The 15,346-nt window shown below is 45.2% G+C and overlaps 1 protein-coding gene across 2 annotated transcripts in view; it reads right to left on the minus strand.

Moving 5' to 3' along the window:
- Positions 1 to 15,322, minus strand: part of LOC111873174 (ADP-ribosylation factor 6) — a 28,481-nt gene extending 13,159 nt beyond the window's left edge. Inside the window, exons 1-2 of one of the 2 annotated variants that reach the window (XM_023867679.2) lie at positions 15,226 to 15,322; positions 13,452 to 13,553 (exon numbers count right to left, since the gene is read on the minus strand). The gene's annotated coding sequence lies outside the window, so the exon portion shown is untranslated. The remainder of the gene's footprint in view (positions 1 to 13,451; positions 13,554 to 15,225) is intronic. The other variant, XM_023867670.2, reaches the window with a different exon arrangement.
- Positions 15,323 to 15,346: the final 24 nt, after the last annotated feature.

Raw genomic sequence — 15,346 nt, forward strand, 5'->3', positions numbered from 1 at the left:
ACCGAATGGTACGACGACTGATGTTGGAAAGGATTTGGCAGGAAGCGGTGTGCCCTAATCGAGGTACTATCCCGACATTTGACCGCAGAGACTGAAGACAACACCCCCACTTCAGTCACGATAGGTGCCCCGGCTCGGAATCAAACTGTTTTCGCAACATCAGTGTGCTGGGTCAGATGCTGTGTAGTTTGGCAGAGAGGTACGGACGTTTCGGAGTCTTCAAGGATGCAGAAGCAGGTTCCTTCGAATCAATGATGACCTACCAGTCTATGTCATACGCAGTAAAACCACTATCTAACTGTCAAGCTCCCTCATTCTGTGACTTTCTCCAGTCATTCCATCGCTTTTCCAAAGTCCGCATTCTTCCCCAGACCCTCGCCTCTGTCCCTGACTGAAACACCAGATTCGGTTTCTGAGAGCCCAGGGGACCGGTAAAAGCTTCGATGGAAGTCAATTGTGGGGGGCGCCTACTGACACTACCCCCGGCGGCAGAAGGGGGTGGAGGGTTAATAAGATCGCATCACGAAGAACTCCATACCATGGAGATTCCAACACAACGGCCTTACGATGAACTACTGGGACGGTCACGCCATAGCTCAGGTGGTCTGTCGCTGGCTTCCCACCGCGGCGGCCCGGGTTCGATCAGGGGGTCTGGTCAAGTGGGATTTGTGGTGGACAAAGTGGCACTGGGGCGGGTTTTCTCCGAGTACTTCGGTTTCCCATGCCAATCTTCATTCCACCAAATTCTCCATCATGAAAATCACATGGGGCAGGCTATGATAGGCCAATCAGTGGCCGCCGTGCCGAGTGGACTCAGTCGGACTCCACCCCCCACTACGCGCGAGGCAACTAGCAAAACAAAGCCCAAACTCTACTTGTAGCCATGGTGAAGCTGATCCTGTGTGGTTAACCGGACAGAAAACTCTGACAGCAGTGAAAAGACGCCGGATAAAAATCGGAGCAGTTCTATTATATAACAAATGTATAATTGTTTACACGTGTTATTTGTATGTCGTTGGATTCGTGATGAATTAATATTATACACATTCTCTTTGTGGCTTAAATATGCCGGTAGATTATTGAACATGAAGATGTAGGGAGCAGTGGAGGTATAACTCCATGCAATCTCGACCTAGTCATTAGATACAAATGAGCAGTCAGCTTCAAGCCCCGGCCATTTTAGCCCAGTGGAAACAGAACAGTGACCGATTAGAGACAAACGGGGAAGGGGATATTATGGGGAGTATTATTTGCTCCTATTGATTTGCACAGGACCCCTCAACGAAATCCCCCCCGTCTACAGTGGCAATTTCTTCAACGCTCCGCTTACTCTTCTGTTCTGAATATGGAGGCATTAAGTTCCACCAGACTAGATGGCGTCACATTCAAGAAGACAGTAGAATCTTCATAGTTACCACGGTAAAAAGAAACTCAGACCTCACCCAATTACTTAACTGTTTAGTACAGAAATGTGGAGGTACTAATACGCGCACTTGACAAAGGCGAGGCCTAGTCATAACAGACAGACCCATCCTCTCGTCAGAGGACAGAAATGTGGCGGTACTAATACACTTGGCAAAGGCGAGGCCTAGTCATAACAGACAGACCCATCCTCTCGTCAGAGAGGATGTTACATGAGGACTATGACCGCAAGGATTCAGTTGTAAAAAGAAAATCTCTGGTCGTGAGTCTCAAGGGGCTTGGCGCCATGACGAACTGACTGGCGGTAAACCGACAGCCGTAAAGTAAATCTGACTGACTAGAGGTACTGGGAGAATGCTGGCCCATGCTTGGGCCACACAAAGGGCTGCATATGATTACTACTCATTAACATCTTAATATCGTTACGCGTAGCAGCGGGCCAGAACCGTGACACAAACAAATGAGTCTGTTATGGTCTGCTGATGCACGCCACGGCCGATTACAAAATTCTAATGCTTCACTAATTCGAGTAGACAGGGGCTTGAAACAGCACAGCACCTAATATTTGTCTCCAACTGAAAAATCGACAAAAAACTGCATTGGACTGCTTTCCATGTTATGGTATGATGTGCGTGTCTGTCCCTGCCCTAACAGGTTTTTCATGACCTGACGGATATTCATTAAATTTGGTATTAACATCATGCCGCTATTATACACGTCATTCCACAATGTGCTTCTTTTTTAATTCCCTGCCATCAGTAATTCTGAATGTGACGGCAGTAGCTCCAATTGGTGGAGAGAGAGCTGCCAATCGCTATGTGAAGAGGGAGGAGTCCTTCCTGGCAAGCCGACAGCCATCCAGCTAGTTAAACCGCCAACTCTGTATAAGATGCTAGTATCATTACCGCGTTCACAACAGCCCATCACTGGTCTACATGCTGAGCCAGATCAATCCACTACACACACTTCAATCCTATTTCTTTATGCTCCATTTTCTCATCCCCCAATTTGTGCGTAATTCTTCTAAGCTTTCTCTTTCTCTCACTCTTTCCTACCAAAACTCCTATGCATTTCTCCTCTCTCGCATGCATGCTACATGCCCGACTCATGTCATCCTACTTTGATCATCCTAATAATAACGTTCTGCGATGAGTACAAATTACGAAGCTCCTGATTACTCATCAACACTGGAATAGGATATCAACCCTTAGAAGCGCAGTGGTAACTATATGTACCACCTGCTTTAACACAGTTAAGTCTGCATTCTGCCCACACAGTGTAGGTGTGTCCCGTGTGAGTCTCACAATAAACGGCAACTGCTCCCCTAAACAGCATTAACTGGTTCGGCTTTGTAGCGTGTTTCCTGCGAGGTTTGAACTCAATTCTTATATACTGTTTAGAAGAAATCAAGTCTTTAAAGAGTTAATTGGAGCAGATAATGTATGCAGCATGGTTCTAGAAGTGGGGGAGGGTTCCAATCCAAGGCCACGATAAATTTCCCGTGGAATTCGCTAATGAGCCAAACATTACGCAAGGTGGTGTTCATTTCCTGGAACTGGTAGTACTCCAAGTGACGGCATCTCGCGGTTCATTGATTAGGCTGTCCGTCTGAATGGTGGAGCTACCCCTTCACTCCTCCGTACGTCTTCATGGCGTGGTGCTTATATTTAAACACGGGGACGGTATTACCTTTACGAGAATACTTTATAATGCATCCGATCCTGTTAGGGGAAACTGGGCACGGTCTCATAACATTTCTGACGCATACATTTACTTGCGTCTCATGGAATGCAAACATTCTGGTATCCTATGAGCGTAGCAGCCTTACGATGAGCCGGTCCGCGGGCAAGGAATCCCACAAAATGTCTCATGGGATTCATAGTTTCAAAAGTTAATTCCGAAAAAGCCTGAGGCGTAAACAACAGCAGACGAATAATATAAACACTCAGCATATTTGACAGAACACACTGTATCTTATCATGGGCCCACTTACGAATTACTGCGCACATTCTTACAGCATTCCTATTGCATCAACTTACTTGTAAAGTATCAACAGAATACAAACACCCTGTATATCTGAATAAAAAACAGCACAACATGACCTCGCGAAGAATAACGGACATGCTACCGCTCCAAACAATCCTGAATTACACACATCACTGCAAGGCTATTCCAGTGACATCTGTTTGCATTCTGCTTTTTTTACTGTTTGCAGATATTTCACCAATGAGATGCAAGATTTCTGACCAATCAGGTACGGCATTCTTGGTCGGCCAGTCATGTCCCAACATATGACTTAGGGCGTTAGTCGGGAGGTCCAGGGTTCAAAGTACTGCAAACTGTAAAAGCGTAAGGCATACACAAAATGTATCCGACAGAAGCACACTAAGCCAGAGTCCTCTTCGACGCAAGCGCAATGAAAAAGAGCAATTAAGGGAAATAACTGCTGCACAGAATATGGCTCGGACTGTACAACAACTAGATTACGGGACTGGACTAGCGAGGAATACAGGCTTCGATTCCAGGCAAAGGAAAAAGATTTCTCTCTTCTCCACATCAGTCCTGCCGGCTGCGATGCGCCCAGGCTTTCTTTTTGTGGGTAGTTACTTTACACTACATACAATTGACGTGGAAAGGATTCGGAAGGAAGCGACGGTCACCTAATTGAGGTCCTATTCCAGCATCTACCTGGATGGACTGAGAAAACCACGAAAACTTCAATTAGGACAATGAGTGTCCGGGCCTAGATTCGAACTGTGCAAATCTATCAAATGGGTAACGGGGGCACTTTCCCCGGGGAACTACTACTACTACTGCTAACGGTAGAAGGTGAGGTGGCGGATTCTTGTGAAAAAGGTAAAGAACTTTCGGAGGAAGACGCGTTCATTTCTCGACGAGCTGAGCGACTATTAGGTTCTCAAGGATTCGCACCAGTCGCTGCGCTGTCGTAATCTCACCACTCGAGATTGGCCAAATGACGTCAGCCCGCGTCTTTCCTTCCGATTCCAGCAGCACAGAGAGGCCTTGACCTAATTCCGACCGATATTTCAGCTCGCTGCAGTCACAGCCCCGACGTAACACAGCGAGCGCGATTGTATTACTGAGCCGCAGTCAACGGACCGATGAGCCACTGAACCCAGCTTTCGTTCCCCAACTACATGCACTGAACTGACAAATTTCGGTCCCTGTATTTCAGTAAGTGGGGGGATGGAGGTATAGCCTATGCATTAACCTCGGCCCTACACAGAGTCGTCAGCTTCTATAGGAACCTGGTGGGCCCCAGGGCCGGTATGGACGCAGCAGAGAATCGAACCCCCTTTGAAGATCGTCCAGCCCGTAGCCTAGTGAGCAAACTTATCACGCTTAAAGCAAAGGCAATATTTCGTGATCCACGCAGATGCAAATCTTCCTAACAAAAACAAGGACGTGGGGGTGACATTTCCGGCTGATCCCGACACGATGCCCACGTGTTGAGAGGCGTTACGTCACAGTATTGATTCTCCTCTCGAGACACAGAAGCGCATAGTAAGATGCTGCGAGCCCTTGTCTGCCTAATCTCACTACTGCAGACTGACAGAGGCAAAACGACGACAGAAGCGTCGAATGGCAAAGGTTCTTACAGGACCGCAGAGCCAAGAGGCAAGTACGGCTTTGCCATAGCTGAGGCGGTTAGTCGCCGGCTTCCCACAGCGGCGGCCCAAGTCAGGTCATGTGGGGTTTGTGCTGGACAAAGTGGCGCTGGGGCAGGTTTTCTCCGAGTACTTCGGTTCCCCTGCCAGTTCTCATTCCGCCGACTGCTACAGGTTCACAGTCTATTACTCGGCGCTGGTACAATATGCCAAACAGTGGCCGACTTACCAAGTGAACTCACCCCACCCCAAGGGGAGGAAAGGAATTCGGCACAGCCTTCTGTGTTATTTTCCGAGGCTGATCACGACCATGTAGCGTCGAATGGCACGATGGTTGTGAATGAATGTGAAAGGATTTGGAAGGAATCGGTCATGACCTAATCGAGGTATTATCCCGGAATTTCCCTGCAGGGATTGCGGAAGCTGAGGATGACCGATTTCCCGGCCAAGATTCGAACCTAATCCCTCCTGAATACAAGTCTAGGGCATCAGGAAACATTTTACCGTCTCATATGTTGGTATCAAGGCTTCGGAAGATACACTGCCTCCATCTTCAGAGCAGAAGACAAGAGATCTTTGAAGGACAGGTTGTAATGGGAGAAGGATGAAACTGGCTCAGGGTATGTTCCATTAGAGGGTTGTGATATAGCCTGAAATTGAGCAACCCCCCCCCAACCCCTCCCACTGCGTTCCGAAGTGTTGGCAAGGCTCCAGGCAAACACTCCGTTCTTCCGGAAGAGGAAGGAGGTGGAGGTGGGGGGTTGGTTCCTCTTATCCGCTCCGCGTCACAATCTCGAGTCAACCACCCCCCTCCGTCCGATTGATTGACGTAACGTTATCTATCCGTACAGATTAAGCCGGCCTGTGTAGGCACTCCCAGATCAATGTCCACACAAGCCAACACTGCCATAGCCCAACAAACAACGGTGGGTTAGTGTGTCAGTGGCGGCCACACCACCACCACCAAGCAGGTCGCTCCAGCGGGAGGTGCTCCGTTCAAATCTCAGCTATCTTTAAGTTGTCTTCTCGATTACTCCACGATCGCCCCCTTCCAAATCTTTAACAATTCATCAGTCATCCGACGGTACATAATCCAGAAACAGTGTCATAAAACCCCCATTTGATGATACCTGGCGATGGGTTTAACGGTTAAATATTACAAAAAAACAAACTCAGTGGCTTGAGTCCGCAAGCGAACTATACCGACCGAGCGACCGCCGCTTGTCGGCGAGGTTAGTGCCAACTTTAGCGGATAGAGGGTGTCGCGTGGTCAGCGCAACGAATCCCCGACGGCCGTTAAGTTCGGTTTTCTAGACCGGATATTACGAATAACAACCCAATTTAAACAAAAGTGTATTTTTATGGCCTGTCTATTCAGAGTAATATAAAAATACACTGTGACGCAGGCTGTGGGTGGGGGGGAGGGGAAAGCAGCACGTCATCACAAGGGCCTGTCAGATGCACCCACTGAAAAGGTCACACAAAAATATTACCTAAAACGCCTTCATCCGAAGTTTCCGGCCTTAATTAACACCCAGACATCGATTTATTTATCGGAGGAAACCCTCACGTCATGTCTCGCCTCCCTCGAAGCTAATTCGCATTTAAATAATGTTATTTTCCATCTGGTCTTCTAAGAGCCACACTACAGGGTGTTCCTATACAATGAAACCTGCAAACTCCTGATTCCGTGGAGCAGCGACCATTTCTTTGGGCTATTTCTCGAGAAGACCAGTAACCAGACTACATACCGTCCATGGTACGATCACGGCTGAATGGATTGCGCAGGATTTCGGAGGAAGCGGTTATGTCCTGATCGAGGTACTATCGGGACATCTACCTCGAGGGACTGAGCAAAACAACGAAACACTTCCGTCCCGTCCGGGACTCGAACCGAGCACCTCCCGAAAACGAGTCTACAGCTTTACCTCTACGTCAGCCCGATCCATGACGCCTTCAGAAATTAAAAAGTCCTCAGCTAGTCAAGGAATTCTCTAGGTTCCATGGAAGTTCACTACCGTGTTCACACGAGCCCTCCATCAGTCCCCAGCTCGAGCCAGATAAATCCGATCCACATTTTTCAGTCTGTTACTTTTTAATATTATCATCCCATACACACCTAGGTTTACCAAGTGATCTCTTTCCTTGACGTTTTCCTAATAAAGTTAAAGTTATCCCTGTGCTTAACTAATTAAGCACTACGCCATGAAGGCGTATGGGGGGAATGGATGTATAGATCCATATTTTCTTGACATCGGAACTAGTTAGAGGTGTCACCTTCACGCCCGGCCGCTTTACCACCGGGAAAAGAGCCCTCAGGTATCCATTGGATAGGAAGCTGGGTAGGCCCCAGAGCCAGTCTGGACGACGTGGAGAAGTAAAAATTCTTACCCCCACCGGGACTTGAACTCCGACCCCTCGGTCGTCCAGGCCGTAGCAAGTCGCTATACCGACTGCTCTACCCCACTGGTATACCCTCCATGATTTCGTCATCCTAATAACATCTGGTGACGTGTACAAGCGTGCTCTCGAACACTGTCACTCTATGCTTTCCCTTGAAGTGAGATCTCGGTCTCCTCTTCGACCCCCAAAAGTCGGTAAACTTCTATCAGACCACACGGCGACACATCCCGAATACTACGCTGTCAGTATCGGGACTATGTAGGGTACAATGTCTTACAGATGGCTTGCAAGGGATCTGGAAGGAAGCCGTCCAGGCGTAAAGTAAAAAGTAAAGCTATCCCTGTAACAGATCTTGGAGGCCCATACGGTTGTGAGACGCCGAAGCTCCCACATTTTCTACTTAATAGGCTTACAGATGACTGTGAGTTGTCAGCTTTACGCGCCGGCCGCCCTTTAACCCCAGGAAGATTCCTGGTATTCATTTCTGTTAGAGGCTGAGTCGACCCCAGGGCCACAGTGCGGCTGGAAGGATTAGGCAAATTGAAAATATCCATATCATCGGATTTCGTTCCCGCGACCTTCCGGGTTGTAGCATAGTGCCTTAACCAACCGATGAAATCAGACAGCAAGTGGGCCGGCCAATTTTCGAACCCCGCACTTCCCGAATAGAAGTTTCGGCTGTTTCAGTTAGGCCAGCCTGATTGGTGTAACATTTTTAACTCTTCGAAACACCTCCAGAACTAACTTTAATTGTTTCTTGCATCCTGTTGTGTATTTTTTTAATATTAGAGACAATTTTACCGACCACACAACATATTTTTATTATTATTACACCCGTGTAATACCTGTGTAATAATAATAAAAATACGTTGTGTGGTCGGTAAAATTGACTCTAATATTAACCTGCAAAACTACCCCACGGAATGGGTTCCGTGGGCATCCGCCACTCACGCGACTTCAAGCTACAGTTTCATCGAGTTTCACTAACTCAGCAAGGATGTCCTGACCTCGCGCCAACGAAGGCCGCGTCACCTTCTCCATTTCGGGCCAGTCGAACTACAAACAAAACCTCCGATCCACCATATAAGGCTACGAATTGTAATCAAGTGAGGTGAATGGCCGGGCTACATGTGGTCACAGAGCGAACTAACGGCGCTGTTGCACAATTAATGTTTTATATTTCAGTGACACGCTCAAATATATGTGAACAGAGATAAGCTATCAATCGCGCGCGCGCTACTGTTTACAGTCCTTTATCATCTGATACAAATGGAAACGTGTAACCTTCCTACCCCGAACTCCCAGAAGATATGAAATGTTATGTTAACTGTTGCCACTGTGCAGGGTACCCAAGTTTGCTAAGTAGTACTGTAGTTCCTGAACCCGGGTCGAAACTTACCACCCTTTTCTTTTCCTCACAACAGTAAATTTGAAATCCTTATGATCTTTATGCTTATACAGTGTGGTCAAAAACAAATCCCCGTGCATGAGATGCGGTGACCATATTCTTTAGTGCAGGAAGCAGTGCAGATGTCACGTGCTTAATTGTAATAAACTGCACATTAAATATTTTCCCCGAGGACGAATTTCAAAATAGTAATATATTTTTGAGAAGCCGTGCTTTTACATTTTAATTCCGCATCATCACGCCTTCGCCAAAAACAAGTTAGTGGTTGTAAAAGGTAAAGCTGTCCCTAAGTAAGCACTAGGCCATGAAAGCATATAGGGGAGTGGATGTATAGAACCACATTTTCTTGATCTCGACACCTGTTGGAGGTGAATGGTCAGTTCACGCTCCAGCCGCTTTACCCCCTATTGGAAAGGAAGTTGGGTGGACACCAGAGCCGGTCTAGACGACACTTAGAAGTGAAAATTCTTGACCTCACCGGGACTCCAACTCGATCCCTCAGTCGTCCAGCTAGTAGCTAGTGACTATACCGACTTCGCTATCCCGGCTCACAGTTCGTGGGCGTATTTAATGAACTGACACTCTATGCGTTACCGATTAAAGTATTCAGTGCTTAGACTGACGGTGCTACACAGAAATGGCGGGACAACAGATTCAGCGCAGTTCTGCTGCCAAAGACAGAATCATTTAATTGAATTTCACATTTACTGTGGAACAAAACATATAATAACCAGACATTAATTAACAATACAGCATTTGCGTGTCATTACTTCTCCTAAGTTTCAGCTACTACATACTGTAAAACTGACAAGTGGGCCAACTATTTACATTCATATGAGCCGGTATCCATCTTTCACTCTGTGCGAAATTTCTGTTATAAAGGAAGGAGCCGTAGCTGGTGCAATGACATATGAACATGCCTCCCTCATTGGGGCAGGGAGGGGAGAATGCAACAGGATCTAGCGGGGAAGCCTGACGAAATATCTTTATCCTACAAACCGATACAGCCAACACAGTCTTCATAATGTACGACCTACATTAACATATATAGAGATACGACTCTATACTGAACTCGCCAGCAGCAGCCAAACCCTGCTACCGCCCGTGAAAGGTTCCGACTTTGCGTTCGTCGAATGTCTCCGTGGTATTTCTATAAATGCACACCCTGTATAACTATACAAGCAACGCCTTCCATCGCCCTCTCACTAGCGGATGTTCCTATCATCACTTCTTCCATGTCAGGTTTGGCATCAGGGAATGGAGGTTCGCAGCAGAAGTGGCCGGACGTTTTATCTGAAAACGTCCAAAACTTCACTCTATGACATTATATTCTCCGTCCATTACATGAACTGTCAAAGTGGTTAAAATTCCTGCTTCATTATCGGGAAATTTCCGGCACCGGGAATCGAAACCGTGCCTCCTGGGATAAAGCCAGGTATCTTAGTCACAACACCGCGCTTCAATGTTGGCGTAGTAATGTCTATGGTTGTCATCAATTCCTTTACATTCCATGTAGTTCACAGGGCTCATTAGGCTAAGGTTCAGTCAATTCCAAAACAAAGTAATTCAAACGGAACATCCTATACACTGAAGATGGACGCAGAAGTTTCTTCCGGAACGATAACTATCCATAAGTCCACACGGTGGTATAACCCAAAGTACCATAATGTGAATCTTGGATTGCGTGAACACTTCGAATCTAATGCAAAATTTGGTCGCAAATGCCGTGGAACACAAATAAATGAGAGACCTTATGGTTAAGATGGATTTGGGGGAAATGGGTTCTGGGGACTGAACTGGTTCAGAATCACACTTGATGGCAGTGACTTTCAGCGTTATACTACAAGAGGAGAGGGGGAGAAAATTTGTTTGCGGACTCATTTTTACTGATATCTAGAATAACAATACAAGAAAATAAAAAAAAATATTTTAATCTTCTGTATATTTCCTTTTTCATTCAAGTATGATTTCATCCATAAACTCCACTTGATTACAGCGCAAATCAGCGATAATGGACACCCTATACCACGCGTTTGTCCGCTATAACAATGCTTTACTGTAATTTTAAAGCTTAATATTGAGCTGACACACTAACGTATCCATGAAGTTAAAATACAGGTACATAACACTGTTATAAAGTTTAAGCATATGTTCATAGCATGTATGCGAGATGTTTCCTCTGGAGACAAACAAACCAGAGGGGCGAACAGAAGTGACCAGAGGATGAGGAAGAAGATGTAAGAAGATGCTGGATGACCTTGGGGACAAAAGAGGATATTCTCATTTGAAGGAGAAAGCTCTAGATCGCATCAAGTGGAGGAACTGTTTTGGAAGAGACTGTGGACCTGTCGTCTTGACAGATTACTGATGAACGAATGAATGTTCATATATCTGGGGACTTGACGATGGAAACGTGTTGAAAAATGTCACTGGCTTTGCAAAAATGGGAACAGAATATACACGGTGTGACAAAAAAAAATTATATATCTACACAAAAATACAAAACTGCATAAAAACATACCTTTCTAAAACTCTGTCACCCATATAATATACCTCACACTAATGAACCAACTAATCTAATTACACGATACATTTCGTTTCATCATGTTAAGCACAGCATGAACATTAATTCTATGCAACATTCTACTCTGTTAGACACAGCATGGGGTACAAGAGACAGGCTAATACTGCGGAAGACAATATTATTGAGGAATACAAGTCACCAGGGCTCAAAAAACCCATTCCTGTGCTCATCCATGACAAGTGAAAACTATGGCCCTCAAGTGGAAAAATCTCTGAATTTATCTGTGAATATTCTCTTCCGCTCTCTTTTTTGTTCCTTCACAGATGCTGAGCAGTAAATTTGAACACTATAAGATATCTTCTGTACACGTTACATGGGAACCAAGTCGGCCCATCACCCTGCTAGTGGCGGTCCCTGTAAGCAGCAGGCTATGCTGGCTGGCTGACAACTGACTGACTGATGGTGGCGAGTGGCTACCTTGCTGACACTTACGTAGCAGCAAAAGAGCAGTGAAGTGAACAGTGCCCCTCGGATAACACAAGCTAACATCCTCTTTCCCCCCACACAGAGGGCTCTGTGGGGAGGATAGCATATCACCAGCATCATGTGGAATACCTACAGAAAAGGCCATGAAATAACTCTCCAAAAGGGCTACTGCAGATACCCATGATTATTTCTTTCAACCACCTGGCTCACTGTGGTCAGACAAGTGGTATCCATGGATCCCTGTTTAGAGGGCTCTGGATCCATTCCACACGCTGGAGGCCTCAACTGCTGCATCTCCTGAGACCATAGAAAAGCAGCCAAAATGTACTCATCGCTCCAGCAAGGGGTCTGTTAAGGTTGAAATATCTACTGAAGGGAGTGAGTAACCCATAACTGGGAAGAAAGACCAGCTGCAACCATTCAAACGGCTCTGCCGTGTCTGTTGGTACATGACAGGGTGGGTGGCTGCAAATACTCCACCAGCAGTTCAAGAGATGAAGGGACATCTCAGGGTTTTGATCATGTGTCCACCATCTATATTCAGGCAGTCGAGAGATCACTGAAGGTGTCTTTCACAGAGAGTGGATATCCAGAGGAAAGCATCAATGTGGAGAGACTGGGGAAGAAGAACGATAGGTTTCCTGAAGATGACACTCTCCTGCCAGGAGGGTCAGCATGTCATGTATGCTGTTCAGCAAGCTTTCAGGGGTCATTCCAAAGCTGACCTTGCCTGTGACACGCAGACTGAGTCAGTTCCAGAATTTTAATGAACGGTGGCATGGATCGCTGGAGTGGCAGGACACAGCCACGATTCTCAGATTATAGTGCCAGAATCAGTCTGAGGACAGGCTATGTTCGGTGTTTTCTCCAACAACATGTTCTGAAACAGTTCATTGACAGTCCTCTACTCAAACCCTGCTGTAATAACAAGGGAGATCCGATAGCAAGACAATAATACAGTACATTTTACACATGGCTTATCTTAGGCAAATGAGAAACAAATACAGAATGATACATAGTTCAGGTTTCAAAACTACACCACCACCATGACTGATACTTCAGAAGGGGCACTTGAACAGCTGACACTGACTTTGAAAGAGAAAATGTATATGCACAAAAATGACACAAGAATCAAACAACAGAACAAGTCAGCAAATTTAATTAATCAGGATATGTTATCAGGTGTAAAGAAAACCCAAAAGTTGCTTCTGAGATTAATTAAGTAAAGTGTCATGAAGACATCTGTGGTAGTAGAGCGTTAGTTCCATACGTTCTGAATCTCAGCACTAGATGCAGGTTAGTGAGCTCCACTCTCTGGACACTCAACCCACGGGAGAGGAAGAAGACTGCAAGGGCCACTAAACCAGTCTAGATGCTGCAGAAAAGAAAATCTCTGCATCTTCCAGAAATCAAACCCTGATTCTTTCGTTGTCCAGTCCATACCCTTGTCACTGCACAGATGGTGCTATTACGGCTCAAATTACTTCAGCATACGGAAATGTCTCCTTCATAAACACTGACAACAGTTTAACTCTTTCAAGCATAACATTTAAGTAATATTTAAAAATTCAGTTCATACCTTACAGGAAACATAGTATCTCTCCATTACAAAGACAAATTGGTCAACGCTGTTTATGGAAGTAATTGATATTTGTTCGGATGATCACACAAAACACATAACCTGCATGGGCAAAATATAAAGTTATTTCATGTTAACTGCCTACCAAACTCCTTGCAGCTCAGACATTCTTAAGAAACCAGTCCCTCACCTAGTCAAGACATTTCAAGCTTTTATGGAACCGAAAGCCTCCTCACCATGTCCACAAGAGCTCTCTCAAGTACCTATCTTATACCACTCAATACAGTCCCAACATTTTAACTTTAATATTATCTTTCCATCTATGCCCAGGTTATCCAAGTGGACTCTTTCCTTTATGTTTTCCTACTAGAACTCAGTATTCAACTTCAAATCTCGACATTAACACACTGTTACGATTTCTGGATGTGTGACTATAGATGAGGTATGTGCCGAGGTATGAATTTATTGGCTACCTACATCACTCGGGAACTATAAGCACTTACAGCGCTATCACTGATCTCAGCACTTTACAAATCACTCTCAATCTGCTTCACTAGTCGTTTCCTGGCAACGAATTTTAATGATGGAGATTCTTCAGGTTATGTGGTCACACCATTGCCTGCTGGTTAACACTCCATAACTTAACTTGCTGCTTCAAACTGTCCTTCTCATAACATCTTGCTATGGACCACAGGGGAAACACCACGGTTCCAACATTATGTCTATTGTTGTGTATGTATTCATTTCCATAGGAATGTGTTTACTGAGCAGTTGCTTGGTAACAGCTGTTTATTAGCCTATCCCACAGTAATTGCATAGCAACAGCTACACACACTACATTATCTAACTAAGCATGTAACAGAAGCTTTGCAAATTATAACACTGCTCTCTCTCAAAGTCCACATGTGAATCAAATATAAACACTTGGGCCATGTCAGTATTCATTCTCAAATTAACCTTCATGGAATCAAATTACTAACCCACTTCTCGTAATACAGAATTATCCTGAACATATTTGAGAGCGAATAAACTTCACAGCATTCTGAGAGACGCAGAACATGACTTACTGTAACAAACACCCCCAAATCCACAGCCCTTGGAATAAACGAATTTACGACCCAAGCAACTGACATGTGTGGATAAGGCAAATGTTCATATCACGCATTTCCTTCATGATTATGTTCGTAAAACTACGCGCTTCTTGTACACACTGACTAACATCACAATAAATTTCAGAACTTCTTCCAAACATCACAAGCAAACTCACTTGACACCAGCACGATGAACCAATCTGTAATGATTGCTCTGTTCTTAAACAACAGTTATCACACACTTATATGGGTTGGAAAGTAAACTTAATGAATATTCAAAAAGAACTTCTGCCACATGACTACTGGACCCGAAGTTGATGCTTGCATCCACGAACATCTAGTAGTACCAGGACAGCACCCACCTGGTCCTAACAGTTTTAATCCCTCTGTAAAATTTATAGTTGGTGCTTAGGAATCACAACTGTCGCTCATTTCGGTAACAAAATATTAAGAGTGAAAATACAATAAATGAAAAAATATCCCCTTGCATGACAGTCCGGATATTCCAAGATACCGCTATTAGTCATTCACACATTCGAGATCATGGCGGTCAGCTAACGGAAAGTGAATCAATGGGGACAAGCACACGAACCAGTGTTCTATGAAAGCTGCTGCAAATATAACTACATTTCAAGCAGTATACAGCATACAAACTAACTGCGAGGCAAAACATGAATTCTTACCTCTAAACATTTACAAACTTCAAGAAAATTACATCCTGAACACCCTCATACTACAACACTCCACTCCTGCCATTGCTGCTCAACACACGCCTGCCCCCTCAAGAGAGAATTTCGAAATAGC

Source organism: Cryptotermes secundus, unplaced genomic scaffold (assembly GCF_002891405.2).
Source record: "Cryptotermes secundus unplaced genomic scaffold, Csec_1.0 scaffold1269, whole genome shotgun sequence".
NCBI classification, from domain to species: domain Eukaryota; kingdom Metazoa; phylum Arthropoda; class Insecta; order Blattodea; family Kalotermitidae; genus Cryptotermes; species Cryptotermes secundus.